This window comes from Callorhinus ursinus, unplaced genomic scaffold, assembly GCF_003265705.2.
Source record: "Callorhinus ursinus isolate GAN/ISIS: 27379988/994484 unplaced genomic scaffold, GSC_fseal_2.0 scaffold25, whole genome shotgun sequence".
Lineage (NCBI taxonomy): Eukaryota > Metazoa > Chordata > Mammalia > Carnivora > Otariidae > Callorhinus > Callorhinus ursinus.
The window spans coordinates 23,151,682-23,164,454 of NW_027397087.1; the positions used below are offsets into that span (position 1 = coordinate 23,151,682).

The window sequence follows — 12,773 nt, forward strand, 5'->3', positions numbered from 1 at the left end:
CCTCAGGACACAGTTGCCCCTGCTATGGTTGTTGGGTATCGGACCCGCGCCTCGTGCTGGGTGCTATGGTAGACACTGCGTGCATTGCCTGCTTCCATTACCATCACGTTCCCGCCAAGTAGGTGCTGTGTTTGTATCTGTCCCCACTTACAGATGTAGACACAGCCCCTTAGAGAGGTGAAGAGTTTGCCCGGGGCCATATGGCTAGTAAGTGGTTAAGAGCTATGATGGTTTAGTTTTTTAAGGTAGAAAAATACAGCTATCATAAGTGTATAGGGTTTAATAGAAGTTTTCACTTCCTCCCAGGCATCATTCCTCAACAGAGGTAACCACCGTCCTGTTTCTATCACCATAGGTACATTTTTTTTTCACTGTGGGTAAATTTCGACCATTCTTGAACTTCATAAAAATGGAATCATATTCATATAGAGTGTGCTCTTTTGTGTCTGGCTTTTTTCATCCAACATTATGTTGACATTCATGCATGGATTTGCACCAGTAGTCATTTCTTCTTTCTCACTGCTGAATACATTGCTATATTTCTCACTGTATATTTCATTGAATGACTGTACCTCAATAATTGATTTATCTACTGTTGATGGACTTTTGGGTTTTTGTATTTCTTGGCTGTTATTAAAGGTCTTATTCAGTATATGTATGTACATTATTTTTTTCTTTTCTTTTTTTAAAGTAATCTCTACATCCAGCGTGGGGCTTGAACTCAAGACCTGGTGATCGAGAGTTGCATCCTCTACCGACTGAGCCAGCCACGCGCCCCTATGTATGTCGGTTCTTTGGTTATATATCTAGGAGCAGAATTGCTGGGTCTTCATTATTGTGGAGCTGTGGTTGATACCGTGAAACAGTTTTCCAAAGTGGCTTTACCAGTTTACATTCCCACCTAGCAGTGTGTGAGTTTCAGTGGTTCCAGTATCAATGCTTGGTGTTGTGTGTCATTTCCATTTTAGTCCTCTAGTGAGTGTGTAATGGGGACTGTGTTGTAGCAAATTTGGTTTTGGATCAATAGATGCTTATTGTAAAACGTTTTGAAAATCACAGAAAAGTATAAGATGAAAATTAAAAACTTTTCAGTTCTACCATCAAGATATACAGGCGTTAATATTTGGGTGTATTTTCTCTTTACTCCACTGCATATGTGTATGCATATGTATGCTAAATACAAAACTGGATTTTCGTGCAAGCAAGATTCGGTTAGGGGATGTTTGGAGTGCCTATACAATGAAATAAGAAAGCAATGAATGGAATGCCCCGGAATAGCGTCCTGATGGTACTGTAAATGTGTATCATATTGCCATTTTCCTATTTGACTTGGAGGAAGAAGGAAAAAGGAAAGGAATCCAGCATCTATCATGCACCTGCCATGCCCTGGGCACTGTGGTGCTGGGAAGTGCTGAGGGGATTTGTGTGCTATGGGAAAGTGTAACCCACATGGCAGCCATCTACCATACAACATGTTTGAAAAATAAGTCTTATTTCACACCTAGTAACAGAGCATGTTGGAAAACTGGGCTCATGTCCCAGTGTAAATGGAGTTTAATTAGAATGGCCGGTTGTTTGCCCAGTCACAAAGGTACACATACTCCTATTGTTTTAACCACTTGAACACTAACGCACAGGGAACAACACTTTGAATGGAGAACACTTCATTATTTGGTGCATAGGCTTCATGTTTTAACAATTGTCCTGTTTCCTTCAAATGCATGAAATCCAACTCCTTGTTGTTTTTCAACATTGAATCTAATCTCAAAATCCTAATTAAAGTCTTTGAATAATTTGCATTATTGGCTGAAATTTTTATTGGTTTGAAAAGTGGAACCTCACTCTTTGAAGCCATGCTTCATCTCCCGAAGACCCAGGACTAATTTTTGTGGCCAATAAAAATGCACTGGGGGGTGGGGTAAAGAAGAAAAAAAATACACAGGAAATACAAATCTTATAATCCTGAATGTACTTTAGATCTTCATTGCATTCTATAGAGATCTCTTGTTTTTCTCTCAAGAGCAGAGGTATGGAATCTTTCTACTGAAGCTTGCTGGCCTATGGTAAAGTTCTCTCATGTGGGTATAAGTTAATTTTGCGTGTGTGGGGGAATAACTTTTAAGAATGATAATTATTTTGCATACACTTGTCAAATCACTAAGTTGTACACCTGAAACTAATGTAACATTGTGTGTCAACTATACTCAAATTAAAAAAAAATTTTTTTAGGGGTGCCTGGGTGGCTCAGTCGTTGGGTGTCTGCCTTCGGCTCAGGTCGTGATCCCAGGGTCCTAGGATCGAGCCCCGCATTGGCTCCTTGCTCGGTGGGAAGCCTGCTTCTCCCTCTCCCACTCCCCCCTGCTTGTGTTCCCTCTCTCACTGTGTCTCTATCAAATAAATAAAAAATTTAAAAAAAAATTTTAAAGAATAGTGAATATTTACTCTAATGGTCTTTAAGAACAAAAGCCAGAATTCATAAAACTTAATTCAGAAAATACAACCTAAATAAAAATAATAGCTTAATTATGGAACATGTTGGACAATTAGATATTTCACATTAGGTCATTTTCCTGATTTTTGAAGTTTATTTGTTTACGGGGAAGACTAAGTATTTAGCTTTTTAATTAAAATTTCAATAGGGGGGCGCCTGGGTGGCTCAGTCATGATCCTAGGTCCTGGGATCAAGCCCCACATCGGGGTCTCTGCTCAGCGGGAAGCCTGCTTCTCCCTCTGCCACTCCCCCTGCTTGTGTTCCCTCTCTCGCTGTGTCTCTCTCTGTCAAATAAATAAAATCTTAAAAAAATAAAAAAAAATTTCAACAGGGACACATTTCCCTGAATTACTAAAACCTAGACACTAATTAAATTTACCATTTTCATTCTTATTAGTCTTATTTATCATGTGGAGATATCTTTTTTACACTTTCTTTTTTATTGAAGTATAGTTAACATACAATGTTAACATTAGTTTCAAGTGTACAACATAGTGATTCAACAATTCTGTGTGTTCCACAATAGGTAGTTACCATTTGTGACCGTATGTATTACAATATTATTGACTAAATGCCCTAGGCTGTACTTTTCATCTTCATGACTTATTTTGTAACTAGAAGTTTGTATTTCTTTATCATCTTTATCTAATGTCATCCACCTCCCTCCTCCATCTCTCCTCTGTGCCCACCAGTTCTCTGTATTTATGATTCTGGTTTTTTGTTTGTTGGTTTTGTTTTTCAGATTCCACATATGAGTGAAATTATATGGTATTTGTCTTTCTCTGACTTATTTCACTTAGCATTATACCCTCTAGATCCATCCATGTTGTTGCAAATGGCAAGATCCCCTCCTTTTTTATGGCTGAGTCATTCCATTATATATGTATACTACCTCTTTTTTTTACTAGATTTTTAAAAATTTTTATTTATTTATTTATTTGAGAGAGAGAGCACATGAGAGGGGGGAGGGTCAGAGGGAGAAGCAGACTCCCTACTGAGCGGGGAGCGCGATGCGGGACTCGATCCTGGCACTCCAGGATCATGACCTGAGCTGAAGGCAGTTGCTTAACCAGTTGAGCCACCCAGGCGCCCTATACTACCTCTTCTTTATTCTTCCATCTATCAATGAACACTTGGGCTGCTTTCATGTGGAGATATCTTTAGAGGCTCTAGGTGCATAAGTCTTGCTCCTACACTAAATCGCTGTGGAAATTGCTGTGCTTCTAATTCATACGACTGCATTTTGTGGTCCTTCTGTCCTTGTCTGTAACTGATACCTTGTTTGCTTGCATAGCGGCTCACACTTCGATGTCCTTGCTTCTACTTTGCTCTGGCCTGGGGATTGTGATTTCCAACTGCGCGGGGTTGTGTGCAAGAAGAAAAGAAGGAAACTGATGGGGAACTGTGTTGTATGTTGGGTGCTGGGTCTGAGACTGTGTGTTGCCTGAAAGGAAACTTCCCAGCACCACTGTTCTGCATGCTCAAAGGCCATTTCTGCTTCTATTTATTTTTTGTTTGTTACAGTAATAATAACTTGTTTGTAACCAAAATGGAAGCACTACAGAAATGTGTGACTTAAATTCAAAATGCCCTATTTTATCACCTCTAGGCATAACTGCTCTTTAAGAATTTGGTAAGCTTTTAGATTTTTATGTAATTTAATAAACATATATTATTTTACAGAAACAAGGCTAACTCTATAACTGTATATATCATTCTGATAGTTCAGAAAACAGTGTATCTTGATACTTTCCATGGCTATGTATATAAAACTTTTTTTAAGTTTAAAGTTTAAACTTTGTGGGGTGCTGGGTGTGGAGCCCAATGCGGGGCTCAAACTCATGACCCTGAGATCAAGACCTGAGCTGAGATCGAGTCAGATGCTTAACCAACTGAGCCACCCAGGTGCCCCTAAAATTTTTTTTAATAGCTTTCTGGTATTCTGCAATGTGGATATATAAAAATTTAGCTAGCTTCCAATTAATGGACAGTTGAGTTATTATAAATGTTTTGTATACAAATATTTATACATTCAGGATTGTGTTTGTATCATTCTTCTGCTTAGGGTGAATTACTAGAAGTAGGATTGCTGGATCAGATGATGTATACATTTAAAATGTGGTATTATCTGCCATAAATGTGCCAATTTGCACTTGTTTTTCTCCCACCCTCATCAAAGGCTGTTTCTGCATGTTTCCTGATGTTTTCAAAGCGCAAATTGTGAGTCAGAAGTGTCAGATGAGGTATTTTTGAGTTTCAGTGTTTACTCGAAAAGGGAGACCTTGATTTCTTGGATGTAGAGCCAAGAAAGAGGAGAAATGGATGCCTCTCTGTCAAGAAGAGAGGCAGACAGAGCCAGAGGAGGGAAGGTTGGAAGAAAGAGAAGACACCAGGGGAAACGCTATCACCAGAAGCAGATCCCTCCTGCGCCCTCTGGTTTCTGCGTGTGGCTCTTTCTAGCCTGGCCTGAGGGTCTTCCTAAATCCCCACCTCCCTCTTCACCATTTCAGGTTATCCACTTACCCTGAAATGGATGACCTCTGGGGCACGAGGCCTCCCTATTTCCATGAGGCCATCAATCACGGGTCTTAATTGTCAGTGATAGAAACTAGCCCTTGTAGATCCAAGATATTGTAAGGCTCACAGAATTGCTGGGCAGGTGGGAACCAGCCTGTGGAAATGGTCCGGGACCACAGGCAGCTGGGTAGGTAGGGCCACAGGCATGCTCTGAGTAGGGCCTGCCGCCTGGGCCACGCCACCCTGGGGACACAGGCCCACCCCATGGCGGCAGAGATGAGACTTGGGCCTTTTCGTTCCCACCAGCTGGTGGTGGACTCTGCTTTACTTCAGCTCTGGCATATGTGGGGGATTCCCCAACACAGGAAGAGATCGTGTTCAGATGCTGACTGAAACATGGATCATTTCCAGCTTCTGTCCTCTATCCCTGGGTAATCCCTTGACCTCCTTCCCCTGGGTCTTTGAGATCTCAGAGAAGAGGGATGTACTGCAGATATATAGACACAACCATGCACACACACTTACCTACATATCTATTTTTATTTATATATTTTTTAAAAGATTTTATTTATTTGAGAGAGAGAGAGTGCACAAGCAGAGGGAGTGGCAGGCAGAGGGAGAAGCCGGCTCCCTGCTGAGCAGGGAGCCCGACGTGGGGCTCGATCCCAGGATCCTGGGAACATGACCTGAGCCGAAGGAAGACGCTTAACCAACTGAGACACCCAGGCGTGCCTATACACATCCATTTTCAAATCACTCCAAGTGCTTCCCCTTATCAGGTGGCATGCATAGTAGCCCGTGGTTCTGAAGGTGTTGGGTCTGACCACAGGGGTAGGGATTCCGGCAGACGGTTGGCTGTGCCATGTTTGCTCGTGGCCAGGTAAGGATGATTTAGATGGAAATTGGATTTAGCTTGGAAACTAAGACCCTTCAGCCAGAACACCTGGGTGGGTTGCCTAGATGGTCGGATTATTTGTGTCCAGGAGTCTGGAGGCCCAAATTCGCATTCCTAGGAGAGGTGACTTCAGGTAAAAGAGGACTGGATTATGAGTGAAGAGACAAGATTCTAGGCTTGGTTCTGCCTGAAAACTGATAGGGACTTGGGACAAGTCACATGACTGTTTTAAGTTGTCTTCTCATGTTTTATTATTTTATTTATTTATTTTTCATGTTTTCAGTGAGAGTTTGGATGAAGTCATTGTTTTTGAATCAGACTACCCATCAGAAGAATTACCTGGGTTGCGTGTGTGTGTGTGTGTGTGTGTGTGTTTGTGTGTGTGTGTGCGTGCGTGTGTGTATGTGTGTGTGCGCGCGTGCGCGTGTGTGTGTGTTTGTGTTTGTGTGTGTGTGTGTGTGTATGTGTGTGTGTGTGTGTGTGTGTGTGGCAGGGGGTGCGTGCATGCAGGAGTGCAGAGTGTTAGACCTCGACTCTAAACCATCCATCAGAATTTCCAAAAGGGGTCTCGGGACTTGTTAAATAAAGCTTTCAAGTGATTCTGATGGCCCCACAGTTCCAGAATGCTGAAGAAATTTCCTTATCAGTTTTAATGTCTTGTGAAATATGTTCAATCCAAAGGTGGGTGGTTTTGGAAAATTGGTTTTATTAAGCATCTTCGACTTAATAAAGATTTTAGTCATCCTTGAAGGATAATATCATTGAGCCTTCATCCCTCAACACCCCTTCTTTTTTTCTACTATCAACTCTCCTCTGAACATAAGAGAATGCCAAATTGTCTCATCCTCAGATTCTCTTTTTATGCATTCTGTGGCAAAGACTGCTAACTTCATATCCAGTATCTCTCCTCTCCTCCTTCTTTGGTAACCAAAAAACCTGATATTTTTTTAGGGTGTAGTAATGTGCCAGGCTAAAAGATCCTGTTTCCCAGCCTCCGTTTCACCTGGCTATGGGCCAAGGACTTAAGCTTTAGTAAGTAAAAAGTGAAGTGTTATGTGTGGAGCTTATGGGAAGGTTCCAGAGACTGACTTGTATAGACAATGCATCCTTTTGCTTTTTCTCTGTCTTCCTACCTGCTGCTTGGAACATGGACACAATGGCTGAAATCCAGGAGCCATCTTGGCTCACAAGCCCATCATGGAGATGGAACCCATGCTCTAAGCAAGTAGGGCACAAAAAAAGCCTTGCTCCCTAATGACCATGTGCCATGATACCACCCCTGGACTGCTTAACCTCCACACTTCTTTCTTACTGGTTAAGCCAAAGTTATTTTGGGTTTTCAGTCATGAGCAGCTGAACCTACCCTAACTGATACTTCTTTTGTGTGGAGGCCTCCCCACCTCTAGGTGTCTTGCACGCAGTAGGTGCTCTGTTAGTGTTTGGCAAGTTCAGTGCGCAGTGGCACTGAAGGCTTCAGCTGCTCTGACCCCCACCTCTCCTGCGTCCGATTAAATCACTCCTAGGGGCCTTTTGTTTGCTCCATCGCAGCCACCAGGAAGGGGGTTCCCACTCCTCTGTGCAGGGCTTTAGTGCCACAGGCTCAAATATTTTGACAGCTCCGTGGATAGTAGGCCTTTGAAATTCCAACTGCACTGCACGCATGCATTATTTCAAATGCAAATCCAAGGACCAGGCACTTTTCTGAATCTACTGATGAAATTGGAGGTGGTTTTCACATGATGTCAGAAAAGGCCACCATGGGATCTGTTGCTATCACTGGGAGGCTGTACTTTCCGCAGTGCCTGCCAGGAACTGGATGTTAGGGGACCCTTTGGAAGGCGACTGTTCGGGAGCCCTGATTGCCAGCTCCTGACAAGGGGGTCTGCCTTCTCAGTGGCACCCTCAGAGGTGGTCTTGGCCAGACCAGCTTGCCCCCCTGACTCCTGCCAGGCTTCTCCCACCAGGCTGACACGCCCCTCTTCTGAGCCCAGGACAACATGCTGGTTTCCTGGAAGCGTTAGGCCAAGACTCTGCTGTGAAGAAAATGATACTGTTTTTGCAAGGATGGCCTAATGGGAATGTGTTTAAAACTCTTCCTTAACAGTAAAGCTCCTTTCAAAGAAATATGGGGTTAAAAAAACAAACAAAAAACAAAAAAAAAACCCCTCCTAGAACAAAAAGCAAAAGCTGGGAGATGAATTAACTCTTCACTGATACCAAGGAGTTCCTTTCAAACCATGTTTCATTGACTGCATTGATTTGGGTGGCCTACCCCATCGTTGGCCCATCGAGAGCAGGGGGCAGAGGCCGACCCACGCCCCTTTGTGGGAAAAAGTGAATTCCATGGCAAACCCCAGTGGTTCAAGAGTGTTTGCTTCTCCTGGAAATAATTATAGAAATACGCAATCGCTGAAAGGCAACATCTGGCTGGCTGGAGGCAAGCTGGCAAATACTCAGTCTAAACAGACGGAGGTGATGTTGCGCAGAAGGAAAAGAAACAGCCTGAGAACACGGCTATGGGGTTTAGCACCCCTGTCTAGAGAGACACCCCTCTCTGTCCCAGGGTTGATATTTTCTCTACCTCCGTGGGTTCCCCCTGCCCTTCTAGAAGACAGATGCACAGCCCAGAGCCCAGTCATCTACCCTCTCCCCTTCTGAGGCTTCTCTGGAGGAAAAGGGGCCTCCTAGTGCTCCACTTGGCACCCGGAGCTGAGATGCGTTTGCTGCCTGGGGACCACCCTGGGCCAGTGCTATGGGGGTCAGCCTTGACTTATTGTCTGCTTCCAGTGCATTATGAGGTGTTGGTTTAGACTGTTAGACATGTCTCTTCCCTCTCAGTGCTTTCTCAAGGTGCCAGGCCCAGAAGAACCTGGGAGCTCTGCAGCATGCCTCCCTGCTCAGTTTGGAGGGGCCCAGCTTTGGACCTCTTGGAACTCCAGGGCAAATCCGCTTCTTTCCTTTTCAATTTCTCACCCACCAGCTGGTGACAAAAGCCGAACAGCATCATCTTGGATTTATGAACACGAATGGTTTTTCAGTTTTAAAAGCAGGTGCGATATTTTCAAGTAAAGAATGCAGTTCTTTTTATTTTATTTTAATTTTTTAAAAAGATTTTATTTATTTGACAGAGACATAGTGAGAGAGGGAACATAAGCAGGTGGAGCGGGAGAGGGAGAAGCAGGCTTCCCGCTGAGCAGGGAGCCCGATGCGGGGCTCCATCCCAGGACCCTGGGATCATGACCTGAGCTGAAGGCAGACGATTAACGACTGAGCCACCCAGGCGCCCCAAAGAATGCAGTTCTAATAAATCCGATGAACCTGTCTGGGATTTTCAGAGACCCAAGTTTCTATGAGAGCTACGGTCGTGATTATTTTGAAGGACTTATTGGGAAATCTGGGCCCTTATGGTAAGATTTTGCAGATGGTGCATTTTCACATAGAAATGCTTCCAGTGGTAGTTTTGTTCAGTCATTCTGCTGTTGTTACCTCGTGGCTGTGGTTTTGCAGAGCCAGAGACAGTGGGCTTAGAAGCCTGGGCTTGACTTCGCTCTGGTCTCTTCAGCTTTCAAGCACCCGAGGAAGGCTTAGAGAAGACCAAATTTCTTTTAAGTCAAGAGGTCATGAATAAATCCCTGGAGGAATTCAGGAAGGGCATCCTGCTTTTCAATAAATAGTCCTTAGCGTAATGTGGGTGAAGTCCTGTTAACCATGTTGAGAGGGGTCTCAAGGATTGTTTTTCTGGATTTGAAGGGTTACAAGAGCTGAGAGTCCTCGGAGCACTGAGACCCCTGAACTTCCACCTCTGCTTGCTTGCCGTGTGATCTGAGACAAGAAATCACTTGAATTTTCTGAGCCTCAGTTTCCTTACCTGTAAAATGATGCAGCCCACCTCCCTGTCGTTTTATGCGCGTCGGTAAAATCATGTGATGTTAGTGCTTTCTAAACTGTAAAGTGCTGTGTCGGTGTTAGTTATCAAGTCGAGGGCTCTGTTTTTCGCTTCGTCCATCCCATGACCTCTGGGGTCAGTGGTGACATCCACATCACTGCTTCTGCCGTCTCTGCGATAGACCCTCTTTCTTGTACCCAGGCTGGTGTGTCATACTTTCCTGTGTCACTGACTTCAGGCAGCCATTTGGCCCTGCTTCTGATTTGGGAGATGTGACCTTGCTTTTCCTGCACCCAGGTGGTAAGGCTTTCTCTTCCTGTTTGGACTCTGTTACAGGTTCTCTGTTTTCTGCAGCATTTTCTGCTCTCTCATGTACAGTCTTCAGCTCTTTTCTATTTAAGGGTGGGTGGTGAGCTCAGTAAGTGGGGAGGGGAGAAGGGATGGGGGGGGCCCTGAGAAGGTGGCTTATTAATCTGACCTTCTCGTGCTTCCTCCACATTCCCCTCCCCCAGCCCAGGCACTGCCCCCTTCCCTGGGGTTTTCAGAAGACCTGAAAGCTCTTAGAAGGCATTGGCCTTATTTAACCTGGTGGGGCTGCATTTTACATTTAATACAAATGCTTTTTATTCATTCGGTACAGATATTTACCAACTGGCATATTTACAGCGATGTGCCAGACCCTACATTAACCCTAAAGATATGGTGGTAGCCTTAGCAAAGGATAGCAAAGGAAAGATCCTACTCTTGGCAGCTTGTATTTAGGTGGGGGAGATCTACTGGAGGAGAAGCCAATAGACACACAAATGAAGGCTTATCAGTGGGTGATAAGAGCTCGGGACAATTTGGTGAGATAAGGTGCATTGTGAGGATGGTGGGGGATGGGGAGAATCCTGCTTTATGGGGATGGTCTTTCCTGAGGTGGTAATTGAGAAGTTGAGGCCAGAACGGAAGTCTGGAGCATGGCTCTCTGGGGGTAAAGCATTGGGAAAAGGAGACAGGAGACGGAGACATTCTGGCCCTAAGGTGTGTTCTGGGAACAGCAAGGGGAGTGGGGGAGGGGAACATGTTCTAAGAGGTGGTAGGGTTGGAGGTGCAGAACACACTGGATTTTTTGCAGGTCATCTTAAGGCTTTTATTGTGATGGCAGTGGGAAGCCATTGAAGGGTTTCAAGAAGGAAGGAGGTGGACAGCCTAGAACTCTCTGGAATTACAGAAAGCACAGGACTTCCTGTGGACTCATTCTGCAGCCATTGCCGAATAGCTGTGGCTTAGTGACTCAGAAGAGCAGGGCCAGTGACCAAGGCAGGGCCTTGAAGGTGGGAACAACAAGCCTGGAGTGAGTACCGCAGGAAACCAGATGCCGGCCGGCTTTAAAAATGTGTTTTAAAATGTCGACTAGCACATGAGGGCACGGTAAGAAAGTTGCATGAAAATGCTGCGTAAATCCAGAAAATTATTGAGATGCGTACTAAACTGATGGTCAGTTATTGATAGTGCTGTGCCCTGAGTATATTGTGAAACAAATGCTTTATCTTGCATTCATTTTTTTTGTCAAAAGATTGACTACTTCCCAAATAGCAACTTGGTGCTTATGTACTGACTGATACTAAAAGTTACTGTCTTATTCCTGGTCGGTTCACAGGCCACGTGGAAGGTTGGGCCATCTGTCTTTCTGACGTGAGTTTTCTAGTATCTGATGGGGGTAGAACTGGTAGCCTTTGGATCATTTGACTGCTGACGGCTGAGCCCTGTCATTTGCCCCTGCTCTTTGGAGGGGGGGCTGCCAAAATGGCTTCCTGCATACACGAGGAGTTTCAAGACATTCGGCAGCAAGAGCTAACATTTAGTGTTTACGGGAGGTCTTGACTCACTTGTAACTTACCTGATGCCCAGGAATATTATTTTCTTTGTTTTTAGCAAATATGAGGGGAAAAAAAAAGATTTCTCATCTGCTTTATTTTCTGAATTGCTTTTAGTCTTACCACCCAAAAACATCTTCAAGGAAATAATTGTGAAAAGTAGGCTTAGTGTGGATGAAGTTTCTTATCACAAAGCTCAGAATGACATGTAGCCTTTTTGCTACTGAAAACACCAGTCCCGTTTTGAGGATATTTAAATTTTTAAGTTTGTTCCATGTCTGAAAGTATTCTTACTCTGTTTAGTTTCTTCAAAAGGCAGGGAGCTGAGAGGGTGGGGTGGAAGTTAAGTGGCCTGGTTAAATATCTGTGTGCTGCTGAAATCTTACAGCAGGTGGGATACTCAGAAAGAAAACACTTCATTCCAAGAAGTTGTTTCCCCAAAGCAACTGAGGACAGAACACACCCTGTTATATGTTTATTTTGGTAAAGGGAAGACAGAGTTGGGTTTCCCTGGGGCCCCAAATGTCAGGGATGATGAACACATACATTCATAAGCTGCACTCATTTCCTGCGATAGAGAACTTTGTCTTGAGTGCCTCACTCAAAGGTAAATCTCTTTTCTCAAACGGGGACCGTCCCGTTGCTGTCTTTGGGCTCGCAGAACTGATTCTTCAGAAATGAGACTTTCAAGTCCCAAAGCAAAGTTTGGGCAGTCTTCCCAGGGCTAGACATCTGGAGGCACTTTCCCACCAGTCAGCACAGGACCTTCCTAGGCTCCTTCTTCATGAGGGGTGTACTCTTGAAATTGCCATTCAGCCCCCACCTCTGGGGCATTGTGTGCATTCATTGCGGGCCATTAGGAATTAAACACTGTAGAGATTCAGGGGCAGCCCTGCCCTCCAGGAGCCCGCAGTCTGCAATGGGGGAGTGGGTAGAGAAGTCAGAGGGCAGTCGCGGTGAGGGGGCCTAGGCAGCAATGGGACATGTGTGGGGAAGGGTGGGGAGGGGACAAAAGGCGGGAAACTTGGGGGAGTCAGGGGCCTGAGAAGAATAGGGGTTGCCAGGCAAGCTCATGGAAGCCAAGGAGCATGGTACCTTTGGAGACCCTCAGTCCTGCGTGGGGCC

At 44.5% G+C, this 12,773-nt stretch overlaps 1 protein-coding gene across 2 annotated transcripts in view; it reads left to right on the forward strand.

Annotated features, from left to right (window-relative positions):
- The window catches only part of CGNL1 (cingulin like 1), a 154,913-nt gene that overhangs the window by 17,448 nt on the left and 124,692 nt on the right, over nucleotides 1-12,773 (forward strand). Inside the window, exon 2 of one of the 2 annotated variants that reach the window (XM_025884501.2) lies at nucleotides 692-781. The exons of the other annotated variant lie outside the window; for it this stretch is intronic. The gene's annotated coding sequence lies outside the window, so the exon portion shown is untranslated. The remainder of the gene's footprint in view (nucleotides 1-691; nucleotides 782-12,773) is intronic. 2 annotated transcript variants of the gene reach the window in all.